The sequence below is a fragment of the Lithobates pipiens genome, unplaced genomic scaffold, assembly GCF_037356315.1.
Source record: "Lithobates pipiens isolate NorthernLeopardFrog02 unplaced genomic scaffold, aLitPip1_a1.2 Scaffold_8, whole genome shotgun sequence".
Taxonomy (NCBI): domain Eukaryota; kingdom Metazoa; phylum Chordata; class Amphibia; order Anura; family Ranidae; genus Lithobates; species Lithobates pipiens.
This window is the reverse complement of record NW_027507903.1, coordinates 112,776,197-112,795,200: the sequence shown is the minus strand read 5'-3', so window position 1 is coordinate 112,795,200 and position 19,004 is coordinate 112,776,197.

Below are 19,004 nucleotides of genomic sequence, written 5' to 3'. Positions count from 1 at the left end.
GATATATTTACATCAGGTTGTCTCCCCGATGGGAGTCCGCAGTTTCCACGCATTACAGGCGGAATTTGGACTGCCCTCACACATGGCTTTTTGCTATGCACAACTCTCACATGCCCTCCGGGCCCAATTTGGGGACGGGTTTCCCAGTACCCAAGAGATGCCCTTGGTGGGTGTTATAGTGGGGGAGGATCCCGCCAAGCTTATCTCAACTATATACACTCTCCTTAGAACGCGTACGGTGACCGGGATTGCGGAGGTATCTAAGCATAGATGGGAGGAGGAAGTAGGCCCACTAGACACTGAAGAATGGGAGGACATTCTCACCAATGTTGGTCTGGTTTCCCCTAGGTTGTCGGACCGGCTGACCCAACTCTACATTATACACAAGGCATACCTCACCCCGCTAAGACTGAGCAAGTTCCGCGCGGCACAGGACCCGAGATGCCCACTCTGTGGGGATCACCCGTGTACATTTTATCACCTAATCTGGGCTTGTCCGGACACTCAGGCCTATTGGCTGCGCGTCATCCAATTTTTACATGACCACATGGGCTCTCCTCTGCAGGTTGACCCCAAGGTTTGTCTACTAGGCCTTCTGCCTGACACACGGAACACTCGCTGTCATACCACTTTTCTACACGAGATCCTGTTTAGTGCTAGAAAACTGATTGCTAGGCTGTGGCTACGCACAACACCCCTCACCATTAGAGCATGGATAACCGAGGTGAATCTGTCGCTGCCCCTGAAGAGGGTCATATACGCAAATAGGGGTTGCCCCAACAAATTTACCAAGATATGGGACGGGTGGCTTGCCAGCCCGGACACTTGTGTGGAGTCTGCCTAAAGACGTACGTTGAGTGACCTGCAGGAGGTCGAGGTACGATAACTATCTATTACCTGCAGTCCCAGTCCACTGGGGGAGGTGACCGGTGGGTGGCGGGGATGGGGGGGGGTGTGGAGATACAAAAAAAAGGGATGATGTGGCAACCCTAGTCCTATCCTATTGTAAGACTGGATGCCGAGTGAGGGAAAGATGGGCCCCACTTGGCTTCATAACATTGGATGATGGAAGCAATGTCAAACGTCACTTCCGCCAACGCTCTTAAAGGTGAATTTTTCTATTTTTTTTTCAAAAGACATTTTGTTTTATTGCATTTAAGTTGATATGCGAGATCTGAGATCTTTTTGACCCCAGATATCACATTAATGAGGTCCTGTCATGCTTTTTCTCTATTACAAGGGATGTTTATATTCCTTGTAATAGGAATAAAAGTGACCCCAATTTCTTTTTTTAAAAGGACAGTATAAAAATAAAAAATAAAACGTAAAATAAATAAGAATTTTTTTTTTTAAAGGGCCCAGTCTTGCCGAGCTCGCACACAGAAGCGAATGCATACGTAAGTCGAGCCCGCATATGAAAACAATGTTCAAATCACACGTGAGGTATTGCGGTGATCGTTAGAGCGAGAGCAACAATTCTAGCACTAGACTTCCTCTGTAACTTAAAACTGGTAACCTGTACTCATTTTTAAACATCCCCAATGGACATTTTTAAGTTTGTCGCCATTCCATGAGCGGGCGCAATTTTGAAGCATGACATGTTGTCTAATTTTTTTAAATTCAAAAAAGTGTATTTCTTTCAAAAAAACTGCGCATGTAAGACCTTTGCACAAATACGGTGTGACATAAAGTATTGCAATTACCGCCATTTTATTCTCTAGGGTGTCTGAAAAAATATATATAATGTTTGGGGGTTCTAAGTAGTTTTCTAGCAAAAAAATGATTTTAACTTGTAAACAACAAATCTCAAAAAGAGGCTTGGTCCTTAAGTGATTAATTTAGCTTGCTCAGGGACAGTTCTCTATCATCTTGCTTAGCTACATGAAGGTTCTTTCACATCTTTTCAGAAGAGACTTCCATATATCCAGGTCTGGAGTGACCTAGGGTGGCCAATTCAACCTTTTAGCAAGAGAATAATGAATTACAGAAGAGGTCTCTGGCTTGATGGTAAAAATGTAGACTTGATATAATTATCTTACTTGTACCTTGTTAGCCATCACTAACCCATGCATTTTATTTCTTTTATTTAAGGCCAATAAGCAGTACAAAGTACAATGACTATGTTACATAACCCATAGCAGACATACTTCACTTTACTGTATGCACATTGAGAAAGAGATCAAAGATGACTCTCTGCTATTTTTTTTTTTTACTACTTCCATATTGTCCAGCCCTTGAACAATATTTGTGGCTATTTGTCAGGAACCATGAATCAGACAGAGACAGAAAATGCAGTAAAAATCATACCTTTTAATATAGTGGTAAAATGGTACAAATAGTAAACGTACTCAAAACATAGCCAGGGTTTGGTAATCAAAGCAGGTAGTCAGTGCAAGCCAGTGTATCAGGAAACCAGAGATCAGCATAGTAAAGGGCAGCAGACAGGATCAGGAACCAGAAGGGACATCAGCCAGGCAAGTCTTTAACAGGAACACAGCAGAGAGTCTACAGATATATTAACCAAGGCAAAGGCATGGGAGAACTGAACCAGGCAGTTTAAAAAGCCAGAAGGGGCTGGCTGACAAGCAGGAAATGATCACTAGGTGAGGCACTGTGGAACGATGAGTGCTGGCAAATAACCGACAGCTGAGCACTGAGAAGGGAGGGCTGAGCCAAGTCCTGACAGTACCCCCTCCTCAACGACCCCTCCCACTCAGAGGGCTACCAGGTTTGAGGGGAAAAAATCCATCGAAGGCATGGAGGAGGACAGGAGCGTGTACGTCTGAGGATGATACCCAAGAGCGCTCCTCCGGACCGTACCCTTACCAATGAACCAGGTACTGTATGTGCCCACGGAACCTATGGGAGTCAATGATTGATTGTATCTCCTACTCCTCATGGTTCTCAACCTGAACCGGGCGAGGACACGGTACCAAGGTGGTGAAGTGGTTGCACACCAAGGGTCAATAAGGAGACATGAAATACATTTGAAATATGCATGTTAGAAGGAAGGTCTAATGCGTTAGCCACTGGGTTATTCTTACGGATAATACGGAAAAGCCCAATAAACCATAGTGCCAGTTTCAGTGAGGAAACACAGAGTCGGAGGTTGTGAGATGACAGCCAGACCCTCTTCCCAACCTGGTAGGAAGGTGTAGGTAGGAGTTTGCAGTCAACATGGAGTCTGTACCTATCACTGGCACGTTGCAAGGACTCTTGGATCTGCACCCAAGTGGAACGAAGACCATGGAGATGCTCCTCTAACACAGGAATTCTTTGGAATTCTTTTTTTTTTTTTTTATAAATTTATTTTTTATTGAAAATTTTTCAACACATTCATAACATACAAACATAACCTCCCCCCCGCCCTTCCCAACCATTCCCTCCCCCCGCCCGACAAAACTCCCTCCCGTGCAGCCCTCCATTCACCTCCTGAAGCTCAGTCTGTGATCATCGACAGCATCACACAGATAAAAAACACATTGTTTGTACCGTTACTGAGTATTTAGCAACCCAAAATGGGGATACAAGCTAACCCAAAGGGGTAGCCCCTTCCTACCCCGCCCCTCACCCGACACACAAGGAGTACACCACCCACCTAGCGATCAATTCACAGTGTCTGCGGCATCAAGCCAACACCTCCACACCCTCTCAAATTTGTTAGGACACCCTCTGCTGAGATAAGTGGCTTTATAGAACGGTAAAGCTTTATTAATTAAACCTTTCCAATAAGAAACTGTAGGAGGTTCAGGTTTCTTCCAACATAGCAGGATAGATTTGCGGGCGTAAAACAGCGCCAGAGAAATCAGAGTCCTCTGCGCCTTTCGAGGTGCCAACTCCTCCACCAATCCGAGCAAACATACCGCAACTGTGACTGGAATCGGCACCGAAAGGACAGATTGCATAACCTGTGTCACTCCCCTCCAGAACTCCTCAATCCGCGGGCACCGCCAAAACACATGGTCAAAATCAGCCCGGTCAGCTGTGCAACGCCAACATCCCCCCGTCCCCGTACCGTAAATTCTAGCCAGTCTGGCAGGGGTGTAGTATACTCTATGTAGGATTTTAAACTGGATAAGTCTGTCTCTAGCCGATACTAGGGTCTGGAACGGGTATCCCCACATGTCGTCCCAATCCTCCCCTCCAAAGTCAGGTACCAAGGCACTCCAAACTTCTCTACATTGTTGGATAGGTTTCGGCCTGTCCGAGAACAACATTTTGTACACAACGGACAGAGGCTTTTTCAGGTCCTCCGTCCGCAGCACAAGTTCCAGAGGTGACACTCCCAACTGCAAAGTCCCAGGACCGAACTGAGAGAGAAAAGCGTGCCGCAACTGTAGGTACCGAAAAAAATACCAATTGGGAAGATCATGTTGCACCTTAAGCTGATCAAACGTCAAAAGCTGCCCCCCTCCCACCACATGCTTAAGCTGTTTAACACCTACCCTGGCCCATATCACCGGATCCGGTATGTCCCCAAAATGGGACAATTTAGGATTGAACCATAGAGGAGTGTCAGGAGACCAACTCCCTTCTGGCTGTTTCATTAAGGTCTGCGCTTTCCCCCAGGCCCGGATCGTTGCCCGCATAGAGGCCGTCAGCGCTCGTGAAGCCCCTGGACCTCTATACACCAAATGGGACAGGCTCTCATATGAGTTCTTTGGAATTCTTTGAGGAGCAAATGAGTCAGGCAACATGGATGGTTGGAAGCCATAATTCGCCAAAAACCGAGACAATCGGGAAGCGGTGTTGACGGCACTATTGTGAGCAAACTCTGCCCAAGGTAAGAGGTCTGACCAGTTGTCAGAAATATAACAGTGTAGAAACTGCTCCAAGGCTTCGTTGGCTCATTCTGTGGCCCCCATTGGACTGCGGGTGATACGCAGAGGAGAAGGAAAGCTGAATTCCCAACTGTGCACAAAAGGCTTGCCAAAATCTGGAGACAAACTGGCTACCCCTGTCTGAGATGATAACCTTGGGTAGCCCATGAAATAGAAAAATCTCCCGAGCAAAAATGTATGCCAGTTTTTTGCATGTGGGCAACTTCTTAAGCGGAATACAATGTGACATTTTTGAGAACCGGTCAACCAACATAAGAATAACTGGGAATTGGGTAACTCCCCAATTAAATCCATAGACAGGTGCGTCAAAGGCCTCTCTCCATTTGGGTATCGGTTGTAGGAGACCCACTGGAAAGTGTCATCTTGTCTTACACTAAGCACACACGGAACAAGCGGCTATGAAGGCAGCTACATCCATGCGGAGACTAGGCCACCAGAATTGTTGGCAAATGGCCCAAATGAGTTCATTCTTTCCTGGGTGGTCAGTTGCCTTGGGAAAATGGTAAATCTGAAGGAAAGCAGTGGACAAAGCAGCGGACACAAGATTTCCCGGGAGGAGAAGGATCTGAGCGGCAAGAATTCTGTCAGCCAAGGGTGAAGTGAAAATGGTAGAACAGTGGCCAGAATATGATCGGGAGGCATCACAGGAACTGATGCATTGTTGCGACAATGCATCAGCGCTTACATTCTTGGTACCGGGTAAGAACGAGACTATGTAATTGAAGCTTGAGAGAAAAAAAGCCCATTATGACATTCTGGGAGATAAACGTTTTGCCTCCGACAAGTATGTGCGATTCTTGTGGTGAGTAAAAATGAGAATCGGCACAGTGGTACCTTTGAGGAGATGCCTCCATTCTTTAAGAGCTAAAATGATCGCTAACAGCTCTCTGTCCCTAATCTTGTAATTCCACAGGAGAGAATTCCTTAGAAAAGTAGCCACAAGGATGCACTCTCAGAGGTAGGACATTGAGACAGAAGGGCACAAACTCCATTCTCAGATGCATTAACCTCAAGAATGAAGAGTAATGTGGGATCAGGATATGCCAACACAGGAGGTGAAACAAAGGCAGCCTTGAGAGACTCAAAGGCTTTAATGGAATCCAGAGACCAATTCTGTGAGTAACCGTCCTTTCTGGTCATATCAGTCAGGGGTTTGACCAAAGAAGAGAAGTTATGAATAAACTTCCCATAATAATTGGCAAAACCAAGAAAACTTTTTAGCGGACGTAGACCTATGGGTCGAGGCCACTGTAGAACTGCAGATTTCTCTGGGTCTATTGAAAAACCAGCAGAAGAAATTGCATAACCCAGAAATTGAACCTGTTCACAATGGAACTCACAGTTTTCCAACTTGCAATACAGGTTATTATCTCTCAACCTCTGTAGCACACGGGAGAGACATCTGTGTGGTGGTGTAAGGTACCTGTGATTGGTAATGTCCAAAATGGAACTTGTGTGCTAACGATTCAGGTGGAAACTTAGGCAGATCAGGTTTCCAACAGATCAGGCAAAGCGGTACACGATCGAAATCCAGAGAGTGGTCAGGCGGGCAAAGGTCATGCATGAGCTGGTGGTGAAGTGCAAAATATGCAGGCTAGAGAGTAGTCAGGAATTCAGGCAGAAGTTCATATACAGTATTCAAAGTCACAAAGCAGTCACAACACCCAGGGAGCTAGTCCACACAAACTGGCACTGAGAGATGGGAAGTGCTACTATTTATGGGCTGATCTGATTGTAGATTGTCCGCAGCAGGTAGGGCTAGTGATTTCAAGGTAATGCATCGAACTGAGAGAACATAGCCATAGCCATTAGAATATATGAGATTGATAAACCATCACATATTGCTGCAACATATCTCGGAGGACATCATTGATGAATTCCTGAAAGACTGCAGGAGTGCTGCAAAGACCAAGTGGCATCACGAGGTATTCATAATGTCCTGTCCTAGTATTAAACACAGTTTTCCATTTGTTGTCCTCCTTGATCCTCACGAGATTGTATGCCCCTCTCAGATCAAGCTTTGGGAAAACCGTTTCTCCCTTGAGGTGGTCAAATATTTCCATAATCAACGGAACTGGATACGCATTCTTAATCGTGATACGATTGAGACCCCCTATAATCAATGCAAGGTCTCAGTTCTCCACTCTTCTTTTTTCACAAAGAAGACACCATCACCAGCAGGAGACAAGGATTTGCAGATGAACCCTTGAGAAAGGGCATCGACAACATAGTCCTCCGTGGCTTTATCCTCCGAGACCAACAAAGGGTAAACCCAGCCACGAGGAGGCATGGCACAAAATTGAAGGTCAATTGTGAAATCATATGACCGGTGTGGAAGCAAACTGCCGGCTTGACCTTTGTCAAAGACATTGCCAATTTTGTGGTACTCCTCTGGCAGGGAGGTGAGTGAAGAGGTGCACAAGACCTTAGCCACTTTCCGAAAACATGTCTTAGTGCATTGTGGCGACCAGGAAAGAACCTCACCCCAAAGCAATCAGAAGAGAGGTTGTGCCTCTGTAACCATCGATAACCAATAAGCACTGGGTAATGGGGTGAGGAAATAACTTGAATTTGAATTAACTCATGGTGAAGAGTCCCATATGGCCATGGTCAACAGAGCAGTCTCATGAGTCACATGGGCAGGATGTAGAGGTCTCCCATCAATAGCCTCAATGGCAAGTGGAGTGGCATGAAGCTGCAGCAGAATCGAGTGCTTAGACACAAAGGCCCTATCTATGAACAGGCCTGCAGCCCCGCAGTCGACTATCACCTGTCTTTCAATGGACAACTCAGACCAAGAAAGGGTAACCGGATCAAAAGGCTTATCCTTCAGGATAACTAGGGACATGATAATGTGACCTAAGGTCTATCCCCTAGGTGGAAGTGTTTCCCAGACGGGTAGGACAGGACTTCAACAAGTGACCTGCTTGGCCACAATAAAGGCACAATCTCTCCCTCCTCCTAAAGGCCTTCTTCTCCACAGAGAGAAGTGTGAGGTCCAACTGCATGGGTTCTACTTCACCGGCAGACTTGGTACCAGGAGGCATGGGAGGTGAAGGAGGTGAGGGAGGCAAGGGTGGGACTGCAAAGCTCAGAGCCAAATGTACAGGAGGTTTCTGCAAGCGCTCATTAAAGGAAGGTCTTATTAGTCTGGAGTCAATCAGAATGGCAAACGTGATCAAATTCTCCAGATCTGTAGGCATGTCTCGGGCTGCTATCTCATCTTTGCGGTTATCTGAGAGACCATAAGAAAAAGCAGTGACGAGGGCCTCATTATTCCAAGCAACTTCTGCTGCCAGAGTACGGAATTCAATGGCGTAATCAGCAACAGTTCTCGTACTCTGTTTGATGGACATGAGGCTCTTGGCAGCAGAAGTGGAGCGAGCGGGAACTCCGAATATGCTTTTAAAGGAAGCCACAAACTCTGGGTAATTCAGTACAATGGGTTTTTGCATCTCCCATAGAGGGTTTGCTAAAAACCAAGGCTCTATCAGAAAGCAAAGAAATGATGAAGCCTCCTTTGCTTCTGTCCATGGGAAACACCAGGGGCAGCATCTCAAATTATATCCCAACCTGGTTGAGAAACCCTCTGCGTTGAACTGGATTGCCCCCAAATCACTGGGGAAGCGGAGTGGAACCAGACATACCTCTTACAGAGGTAATATTCGAGGCAGGTGCCTGCACAGAGACTGAAACAGCAGCAGGGATGTCCTGCCCCACCTTATGTACTGGAACAGCCACAGTGGAAGGGTCCAGGTGAGCAGTGCAATTCAGGAGCGCCTGTAACGCTATGGCAAACCGATCCATGCAGTGATCCTGCTCATTCAATCTGGAAAAAAATATTACCACTAGGTGGATTGCCTACATCAAAGTGGGTAGTCAGTGTAAGCCAGTAAATCAGGAAGCCAGAGATCAGTGTAGTTGGAGGCAGCAGACAGGATCAGGAACCAGAAGGGACATCAGCCAGGTAAGTCTTTAACAGGAACACAGAAGAGAATCCACAGATATGTTGACCAAGGCGAAAGCATGGGAATACTGAACCAGGCAGTTTAAATAGCCAGAAGGGGCTGGCTGACGAGCAGGAAATGATCACCAGGTGAGGCACTGTGGAATGATGAGTGCTGACAATTAACAAACAGCTGAGCACTGAGAAGGGAGGGCTGAGCCCAGCTCTGACACTATTGTGTCTTATTTTTATTGCAAGATAAAACTGCTTTGCCTCTATTTGCTTATGTGCTGCTTATTCAGGTGCTCATGTACTGTCTAAACCAGGGGTCATCAACCCCCGGGCCGCGGCCCAAAGCCGGGCCGTACCGCCTCTCTAGGTGGGCCGCAGCTCCAAGGACACTGTCAGGTCCGAGATCATCAACCCCCGTGCCGCGGCCGGCTAAGGTCAGCTTCGCAGCTGACGGAGAAAACTGTCAGCGATGCGGCCGAACAAGCAGAGACATGACCTCATCCCTCTGCGCTACGCACAGGCGCGCCGCTGTCCCGCCCTACCATAAGCTGGCTACACAGAGAAGCGCCGGCTAATGAGAGAGAGAGTGTGACCTCATCTCTCCCCGCCCACCCTCACTGAACTTACTTTCCCGCAGTCTCCAACGGCTCCTCCCCTCACTCCCATGCTGGAACAGTAAGTACAGTGCACTCTGCACTCCTAATATTTTTATAATGGGAAATTAATATTATTTCTGCAATGGGACATTAAATATTTTTTCTGCAATGGGACATTAAATATTATTTCTGCAATGGGACATTTAACATTATTTCTGCAATGGGACATCAAATATTATTTCTGCAATGGGACATCAAATATTATTTATGCAATGGGACATTAAATATTATTTCTGCAATGGGACATTTATTATTATTCATGCAATGGGACATTAAATATTATTTCTGCAATGGGACATTTAATATTATTTCTGCAACGGGACATCTAATATTATTGCTGCAATGGGACATTAAATATTATTTCTGCAATGGGACATTTAACATTATTTCTGCAATGGGACATCAAATATTATTTCTGCAATGGGACATCAAATATTATTTATGCAATGGGACATTAAATATTATTTCTGCAATGGGACATCAAATATTATTTATGCAATGGGACATCAAATATTATTTATGCAATGGGACATTAAATATTATTTCTGCAATGGGACATTTATTATTATTCATGCAATGGGACATTAAATATTATTTATGCAATGGTATCAGGATGATTGAACCGATAACGCACCACATCGCGATTCCCCCCCCCCATCGGGCCTTGGAAAAATATTCTTCCACAAAACCGGTCCTTGGTGCCAAAAAGGTTGGGGACCACTGGTCTAAACGCTAATCAGTTTGTACCAAATACATACCTGAAGTCTATATTTTAAATATTTTGGGAATAATTGGGCACATGAGAATGAGAGTCGGTTTGTGGAATAGTTTTGAAGTGTTTTGTGCACTCTGTTTTGATACTTTATTAAACTTTTAAAATGTATCTATGGTCAACATTTTGAATTATATCATTTCATTCCACATTGAGTTTCAATTGCTAGTCTACTCCTATTAATTTGAATGATCTGGAGGTTTGTGATCTTACTTTGTAAAGCTCCCCACACATGTACTTCCTTGAATTCTGTGACATGTATTCACTATCCCCTTTGAGTTGGCACTGATGTGGCACACATTTTACAGAGCCTGCCTTCTGAACTACAGGGGTGCTGGGAGGAGGAGTATTGCCAAAAATAACTATTGCCATTTTGCTATAGTTTCAATAAGTAACTCTCTTCACACTTTAAAAAAAAAAAAAAAGTTCTGTTTTGATAATTGCGCCCCCCCCCCCCCCCCAATTAACTTCTCTTTAACATGTGTGGTGCGAATTTCCAAAGCAACTGTTCAGCAGGTCAGCTGTGATTTAGATATGGTTCCGATGCAAATTTTTGGAGCTGGTGGCCACCGGCATCTTTAAAAATAACTAGTTGTTAAGGAGCACTGAGAAGCATCCTAAACTACTGATGACTCATGTAAAAAAAAAACATTGCCGGCAATAAAAAATTGTGAAAAAAATTGTGAAAAAATGGTGTTTTAAGGGTAACCCCACTCAAAAAAAAAATGGCGTGGGGTCCTCTCCAAATCCATACCAGATCCTTTTCTGGGCATGCAGCCTTACAGGCCAGGAAAGTGTGTGTGTGGGTGGGGTGAACAAGTACCCACTGTCCTAAACCACACAGGGCGACATGCCGTCAACATGGGAAGGTACTTTGGGGCAGGAGGGCTCTTCTGATAAGGCCCCTGCCAGCAGAACCCCACAACCAATGGTCGGGATTGTGGGGAAGGGGCAACAATGTGCTTTGGGGAAGGACCCCACACCACTTTTTAAAAATGTTGGTGTTCCCCCTTGCCCAAAAGCACCGCTTCCATGTTGAGGCCATGTGGCCTGGTGTGGTTCAGAAGGGGGGGATGCTCGCTTGACCCCCCTTTCCTGGCCTGCCAGGCTGCATCCTCAGATAAGGGTCTGGTATGAATTTTGGAGGGACCCCATGCCATTTTTTCAAACATTTTGGTGTAGGGTTTCCCCTCAAAAGCCTTACCAGACCTAAGGGTCTGGTATGGATTGGGGGGGACCCCACACCATTTTTTAAAACATTTTGGTGTTTTCCCTTAAAATCTGTATCAGACGCGAAAAGATATAAATTGGGGTCGACCCCCATGCTGTGTTTTTTTCTCACTGAATTTGTGTTCAAAACTGATGGGATGTGCGATTTAGATGCAATCCCACGGTGAATTTGCACTACCACTGCACCACATATATGTGAACTAGCTCCATAGAAAGCCCGTTTGGTTCACTTGTGATTCAAACCGGATGCGGTTCAAATCGCATTCCAAATCGCATATGTGTGAACGGAGCCTTAAAGGGTAACTTCACTTTCACGGGGAATAAACAGCAAATAAGAAAATAATAATATAGCATATACAATTGTGACTTAAGTCATATTGTAATTATATGTTATTAAGAATTACCTTTCTTTTTAATCTGCAGCACTGTCATTTTCTGCAAAATGCAGTGCAAAATGGCTACCTGGAGGTGTTCTGTGCACAGAATGTGTACAGAACACCCTCCAGAAACATATTTTCCTGCTTTTGTGATTGGCTCACTGATTTTCCCAGAAGTCTCCACTAAGATACATGTCAGATATCAGGTATCAGGCAGATATCAGACATATCTGCAATGTAATTTTTTGGTGAGATACTCCCAAGAGGAAATTACATTTAAAGGAATGCCAACCCTGCGATTTTCCTCATTAGAGCCCTACAGGTGCAGCAGCTGATTGAAAATTGTGAAACCACTCCTATTAGATAAACTTACCACATGGACAAACACAGGGATTTCTTCAGAATAACAAACAGTAGAAATCTGCAACAAAGTGTGTTAAAACCATTGTAATGTACAGAGACCACCCAGAGGGGAATGTTTTTTTCTCAACAAAAGTGGAGTTACACTTTAACCACTTGCCACCAAATCACGTACCTGTACGTTATTGGCTTCAAGTAGTTGTACCCGAGTGATTCCTGCCGGCTGGTCGGAGGCCCAGACAAAGCTGGAATCAGCTTTGATCGGGTCTTAGATGTACAAACCCGGAAGCGGCGTTCACAACATAATTTCTGGTTTACTCGGCAGCTAACAGCGCAGTTTTAAAAAAAATCCAAACTATTCAAAAAGGCAGATCTTGACATTTTGAATACTTTCAAGTGCAGAGGAGGGGTTTGGGGTCTTTTAGACCCCTGATCCCTTCATAAAAAGTGCATGTCATTGCCTATTACTGTCACAAGGGATGTTTACATTTCTTGTGCCAGCAATAAAAGTGATCAGAAATATGTTTTTTAAAGGGACAGTGTAAAAAAAAATGTATTCATTTTTAAAGCGCCCTATCCCTCCGCGCTCGCACACCAAAGAAATTGAATATGTAAGTCGCACGCGCAAATGTAAACAGTATTCAAACCACACATGTGAGTTATTGCCTTAATTGTTAGAGCGAGAGCAATAGTTCTCATGCAAGACCCCCTTTGTAACTCCACCTATGGAGATTTTTAAGTACTGTAGTCTGTCGCCATTCCACGAGTGTGTTCAGTTTTAAAACATGACATGTTAGGTATCTGTTTACTTGTTGTTACATCATCTTTTGCATTATACAAAAATTTTAGGTTAACTTTAAGATTTAGTTTTTTTTATTCATTGAACTCTATTTTTTCCCAAAAAATTGCGTCTGAAAGACAGCTGCACAAATACAGCATGACATAAAATATTGCAACGACCGCCATTTTAAGGTCTCTGCTAAGAAAAATATTTATAACATATAATGTTCTAAGTCATTTTCTAGCAAAAAATACTGATTTAAACTTATGAGCAACAAATGTCAGAAATATGCTTAGTCTTCAAGTGGTTAAGCTTGTAATATATAACAATAACAATGTGACGACTGGTGGTAAATCTTTTTGGAGGGGGGGGGGGTGGCAAATTGTGCTCTAGTCATGTACTAAAAAAAACAAACCCTGATAGGAATCCATGCGTCCAGTGCCCTGCATGTAGATTAGGGGCCTGGAGGCATGGATGGGGGGGGCAGTGCCCGTGCACTCTGCATTACGGACCGCCACTGGGTCAGTATATTATAGCCTGGCAGTACTAGGAGGCAGAATGATGGCAGAGTTACGCTGGCTTACTGCTTGAATTTCAGTGGATTCCTGCTCCCTCTGCCAAATATCGAGCTGGCATTCCACAATTTGTTTGAATTTTTTAATTGACTCTTGTCAAAGGAGCTTGCTGGAGAATTCTCAGCCTACAGGCTGAACAAAAGTATTGTATTAGTGTATGGCTAGTCTTAGTCCTCATTAACTCTGCATTCTGAGCAGCTGGGAAAATAGAATAAACCAAAGAGAGAAATCAGGAAGGAGAAGGTAACAGCTGAATTACTGTATTTATCGGTCTATGACACGCACATTCATTTTAAGAGGGAGGTTTCAGGAAAAAATTCAAATTTTAAATGAGGAACTTTGAAGCAAAATTAGGGTCAGTGCCCATCTGCAGCTTCACCATTGCCATCAATGCAGCCTGATCAATGCCCATCTGCAGCCTCACAAGTGCGATCAATGCAGCCTCATCAGTCTCCATCAATGCAGCAGCCTCACCATTGCCTTTGATGCAGCAGCCTCAACATTGCCATCAGTGCAGCCTGATCAATGCCCATCTGCAGCCTAAAGGGAACAGGGAGGGGGGCAGGATGAGCGCTGACAGATTACATACAGTGAGAATCTCCTATGATAGACAGAACACTGGTCCAATGGCAGCCCAGGAGACAGGACTTCCTATTACAGAGGCCGCCAGGTAAACAGGAGATTCTCACTGTATGCAATCTGTATGCGCTCATCCCGCCCCCCTCCTGATTGAACCTTTCACACTGAGCTCCGTGACACAGCGTGAGATGCGTTCTATGCCTGTGCATAATCCACTGACACTAATTGTGAGGCGGCAATGATTAGCATGGTAAGACAGTAATGATGGGCACAGTAATGGGGCAATGATGGTGATGCTACATTGATTTGCATGGTGAGGCGGCAATGGTTGGCAAGGTAAGGTAACAATGATGGTCAAAGTAAGGCTGCAATGATGGGCATGGTAAGGCGGCAATGATGGGCATGGTGATGCTACATTGATTGGCATGGTGAGGCGGCAATGATTGGCACGGTAAGGTGGCAATCATGGGTAAAGTAAGGCCGCAATGATGGGCACAGTGAGGCGGCAATGATGGGCACAGTGAGGTTGCATTGATTGGCACGGTGAGGCAGCAATGAGGGGCACAGTAAGGCTGCAATGATGGGCACGGTGAGGCTACATTGATTGGCATGGTAAGGCAGCAATAAGGGGCACAGTAAGGCTACATTGATTGGCACGGTGAAGCAGCAATGATGGGCAAGGTGAGGCTACATTGATTGACATGGTGAGACGGTAATGATTGACACGGTAAGGTGGCAATAATGAGCACAGTGAGGCTGCATGGATGGGCACAGTGAGGCTACATGAATGGTCACAGTGAGGCTGCATTGACGGGCACAGTGAGGCTGCGTTGATCTCCTGTACCATGTCTGCAGTATCTGTTCATCTCCTGTATCATGTCTGCATTCTATCTTGTCGCCCCAGAACCCCCCCCCCCCCCCCACACACACACACACACACATTTGCAGAGTCCCAGTTGCCCCCCTTGATGATTCCTACACTTTTACTACTTTTAACTGAAATTTTCTGTTTTATATATATATATATACATATATAAAGCCCTATGTGATCTATATAAGTACACTCTTCAAATGTGCTTTAAAATGCATGATTTTTCCTTTTATGAACAAAGAAAATGATGGCGCTATGTTGTTGGGCTGGTATAATAATGCTATGGGGCTGGTATGAAATTATTTCCAGGCCTGGTTTTTATTCCCAGTCTGACCCTGCTGCTGACAAGGTAACAGGCAAATGTAATGGTGAGCATAGCTGAAAGAGACCTCAGGCAGGTCTTAAACATCACTTTTTAAAATACACAAAACATCACTTAAAAAAAAATTACAACTTGTCATTCACATCTACAGTATATGTATGTATTCTCCATTCTTTCCAGCAGCAGTAGAGTTCTTTTAGATTTTTTACAGCAATGAAAGATCTGTGACATCCACATAGCTGTGTTCTCTTACCTCTTATCCGGTAGAGTCAGCTGTACATCTTAGCTATTGAATAAGTTAGCTAAGTCTGGGAAATTTTTTTACATGTTCAGTTACAAATCTTCTCATTTCTTTCGGCCATTGGGGAACTTATCCACATCTTACCAGCTGCAAGAAAGTTCTTTTAAGTATTTTACTTTTACATTTTCTCTGGCCATAAGAGAGTTTATCCAGTATGCTCTTTGACAATACATTCGGCTAGGTTACAATGAACTGTGCTCTGGGAATGTACAATTTACATAGGTATGTGTTCTTTCACACCTTACATGGGTAAGCATGTTCATGTCATTCTTTACATGCAAAGCCTGGTACACACTAGTTTTTTTTGTTCAACCCAGCAGGGCTGAACGAAAAAAAACTGACAGCTCAGCCACTGGCTGAGAGCGCTGATGTGGAGCCAATCGGCCAACCTTTTATGCCCCTTCAACAGAGGCCCGCCAAACCGCCAGGTGTCTCCACTGAAGTTTTATCACCAATCCTTGTTTCCGCAACAACCCAAAATTTTCTAAGTTCAATTGTCACAGGAACAGAAAGTGAGGTGAAATCTTCTGAACAGGGGCACAGACAGCAAAACAAACGTTACAAACTTCCCATTGCTATCAAAAACGTAAACATCTTTTTTTGGCTGGAGTTACACTTAGAAAATGTACCTTTTTCAACCTACATACAAAATTAAGTTTAACTTCTTCATGCCGACAGTATGCAAATATGCGGCCTCTCAGTGGGTGGGCCTTGATGGCAAGCGGCCGCATATTTGCATACCAAAATGTAATCAAACCTGTGCCAAGAGCGTGCGCCCTGCACGCTCCCGACAGTCACCGATGCCTAGCAGAAAGTTCCTGATTGGTACTTGTGATCAGGAGCTTTCCGGTCACTTGACCGATGTGACAGCCAATCACGGCGGTCACATGATCATAAACCCCGCCCCTGCCTCCCAGCATCAGAAACCCCTTAAAGGGCTGGGAGGTGCTGGCATTAAGGGGTTCAGAACAAACCTACAGAGCCTATCTTGTTTGTAATCCAGGGACTACATGTAAGTGATTAGACATTCGTGTTAAATTACTATTATAAGTTGTGGCTAATAAAGTTTAAAAGATAAGTTCACCTTTTGGAACATGTTACATGTTACACCCATATTCAGGGTGTAACATATAACATGTTACAGATTCATTGGACCCTGTTGCTCTCGATCCTCTGTTTTGACAGCTACCGGGGGATCCCCTCCCCCCACTAGCTGTTACACTCTGCAACAAACGCGGCCATGTGCGGCTCTGCCGGCCTGGCCGCATCATCCATTCACAGTGTTTTGTGACTGGAAAAACGACAAGGTCCTTGTGGTTTTCAATGAACTACCATGGCGCTGTGGATCATTGTGGTAGTTCATTCTCTCTTCCCATCTCTTGCTCGTATGGGATGTATGGGGAAACAGATACAATGGCAGATCTGCTGGAGACCTGCATGGCACCAGCTCACCTGCTCCCAGGCTGCAGAAGCAGTCCCTCCCCCTTGCATACGTGCGGCTGGGAGGCAGGGAAAGCCTCCAGAATACCAGGGGTGGGTCCGGCTCTTCTCCGAACACGCCCGAGTGCTTCATATAGATATTGCAGGCCCATCGCCACCGGTCCTCCTCCCTGATCCAAGGATACCGTGTGGGAAGGTGAGAAGATCGCCGTCAGGAATCAGCACCACTGCACCTTCCCTATACCACTCTGCATTTAAAACTTCTGTACACTCCAGCCCTCTGGACACCACAAACCTTCTGTACATTCCAGCCCACCTGATGACACCCCACCCTCCTGACACCCTAGCCCACCTGACACCCCAGCCTAACTGACATCCCAGCTCTCCTGACAACCTAGCCCTCCGGACACCCCAGCTCTCCTGACACCCTGGCCCTCCTGACACCCCAACCCTCCTGACACCACAGTATTATTCCCTTCTGACCCCAAATACCATATCCTCCTGACCCCCAATACCATCTGATCCCCTCCAATACTATAACCCCCTGACACCCCAGCCCTCCTGATCCCTCCTGACACCCCAGCCCTCCTGATCCCCCCAATATTATAGCCTTCTGACACCCCAGCCCTCCTGATCCCCCCCAATACCATACCCTCCTGATACCCCAGCATTCCTAATCCCCCAATACCATACCCTCCTTACACTCCAGGCCTCCTGACCCCCCCCCCCCCCCACAATACCATATCTTCCTGACATCCCAGCACTCCTGATCCACCCAATACAATGCCTTTCTGACACCCCAGCCCTCCCGATCCCCTCAATACCATACCCTCCTGTCCCCCCAGTGCAATGCCCTCTTGAGTCCCCAGCCCTCCTGATCCCCTTGTACTGGGCCGTCCATATCCCCTAGTACCATACTCTCCTGACCCCCCAGTACCACCCCGACCCCCCTATAGCTTGTCCTCCTGACCTCCCTGTACCATGCCCTCCCAACCCCTACCATACATCCTACTGACCTCTGGATGCTACCCTACATACTACTGACCTCTGTGTGCTGCCCTACATACTACTGACTTCTGTACACTGCCCTACATCCTACTGATCTCTGTATGATGCCCTATATACTACTGACCTCTGTATGATGCCCTATATACTACTGACCTCTCTACATTGCCCTGCATCCTAATGACCGCTGTACACTGCCCTTCATCCTAATGACTTCTGAACACTGTTCTACATCCTACTGGACTCTGTATGCTCCCTACATACTACTGACCTCTGTATGCTGCCCTACATACTACTGACCTCTCTACACTGCCCTACATCCTAATGACCTTTGTACACTGCCCTACATCCTAATGACTTCTGTACACTGCCCTACATACTACTGACCTCTGTGCACTGCCCTGCCTACTACTGACCTCTGTACACTGCCTTGTATACTACTGACCTCTGTACACTGCCCTACATCCTAATGACTTCCATAAATGCTAACAGTCCTGATTTTCCTGGGACATTCACAGGATCTAGAACTTTGTCCCATTTTTAAGTTTTCCTGGGAAAAATCATGGAAAATTGTCATTTGTCCTGACTCCTGAAGAATCACCAGAGCCGCCGTTAGAGGTCCAGGGCCAGCACTAGTGATGATCTCCACCACCATTTTACAGAAGGCCAGCTCACGTGGAGCCCGGTCACTCACCAAGAGGAAGAAACAAGAGGCAGAGCCCGGGTGTCTGCCAATAGTAATGGAGCTGCCGCCAACCCTCCACCCCCGTGACAAGCTGCTGGTCTGTGACCTGTTGTGGGAAAGGCCGTGGGGCGAGGGGGGTTGGCAGCAGCTCCATTTCTATTGGCAGCCACCTGGGCTCTGCCTCCTGTTTCTTCCCGTCGGCAAGTTGGGCTTGGTCTCCACGAGAGCTGGTCTTTTGTAATGGTGGCAGA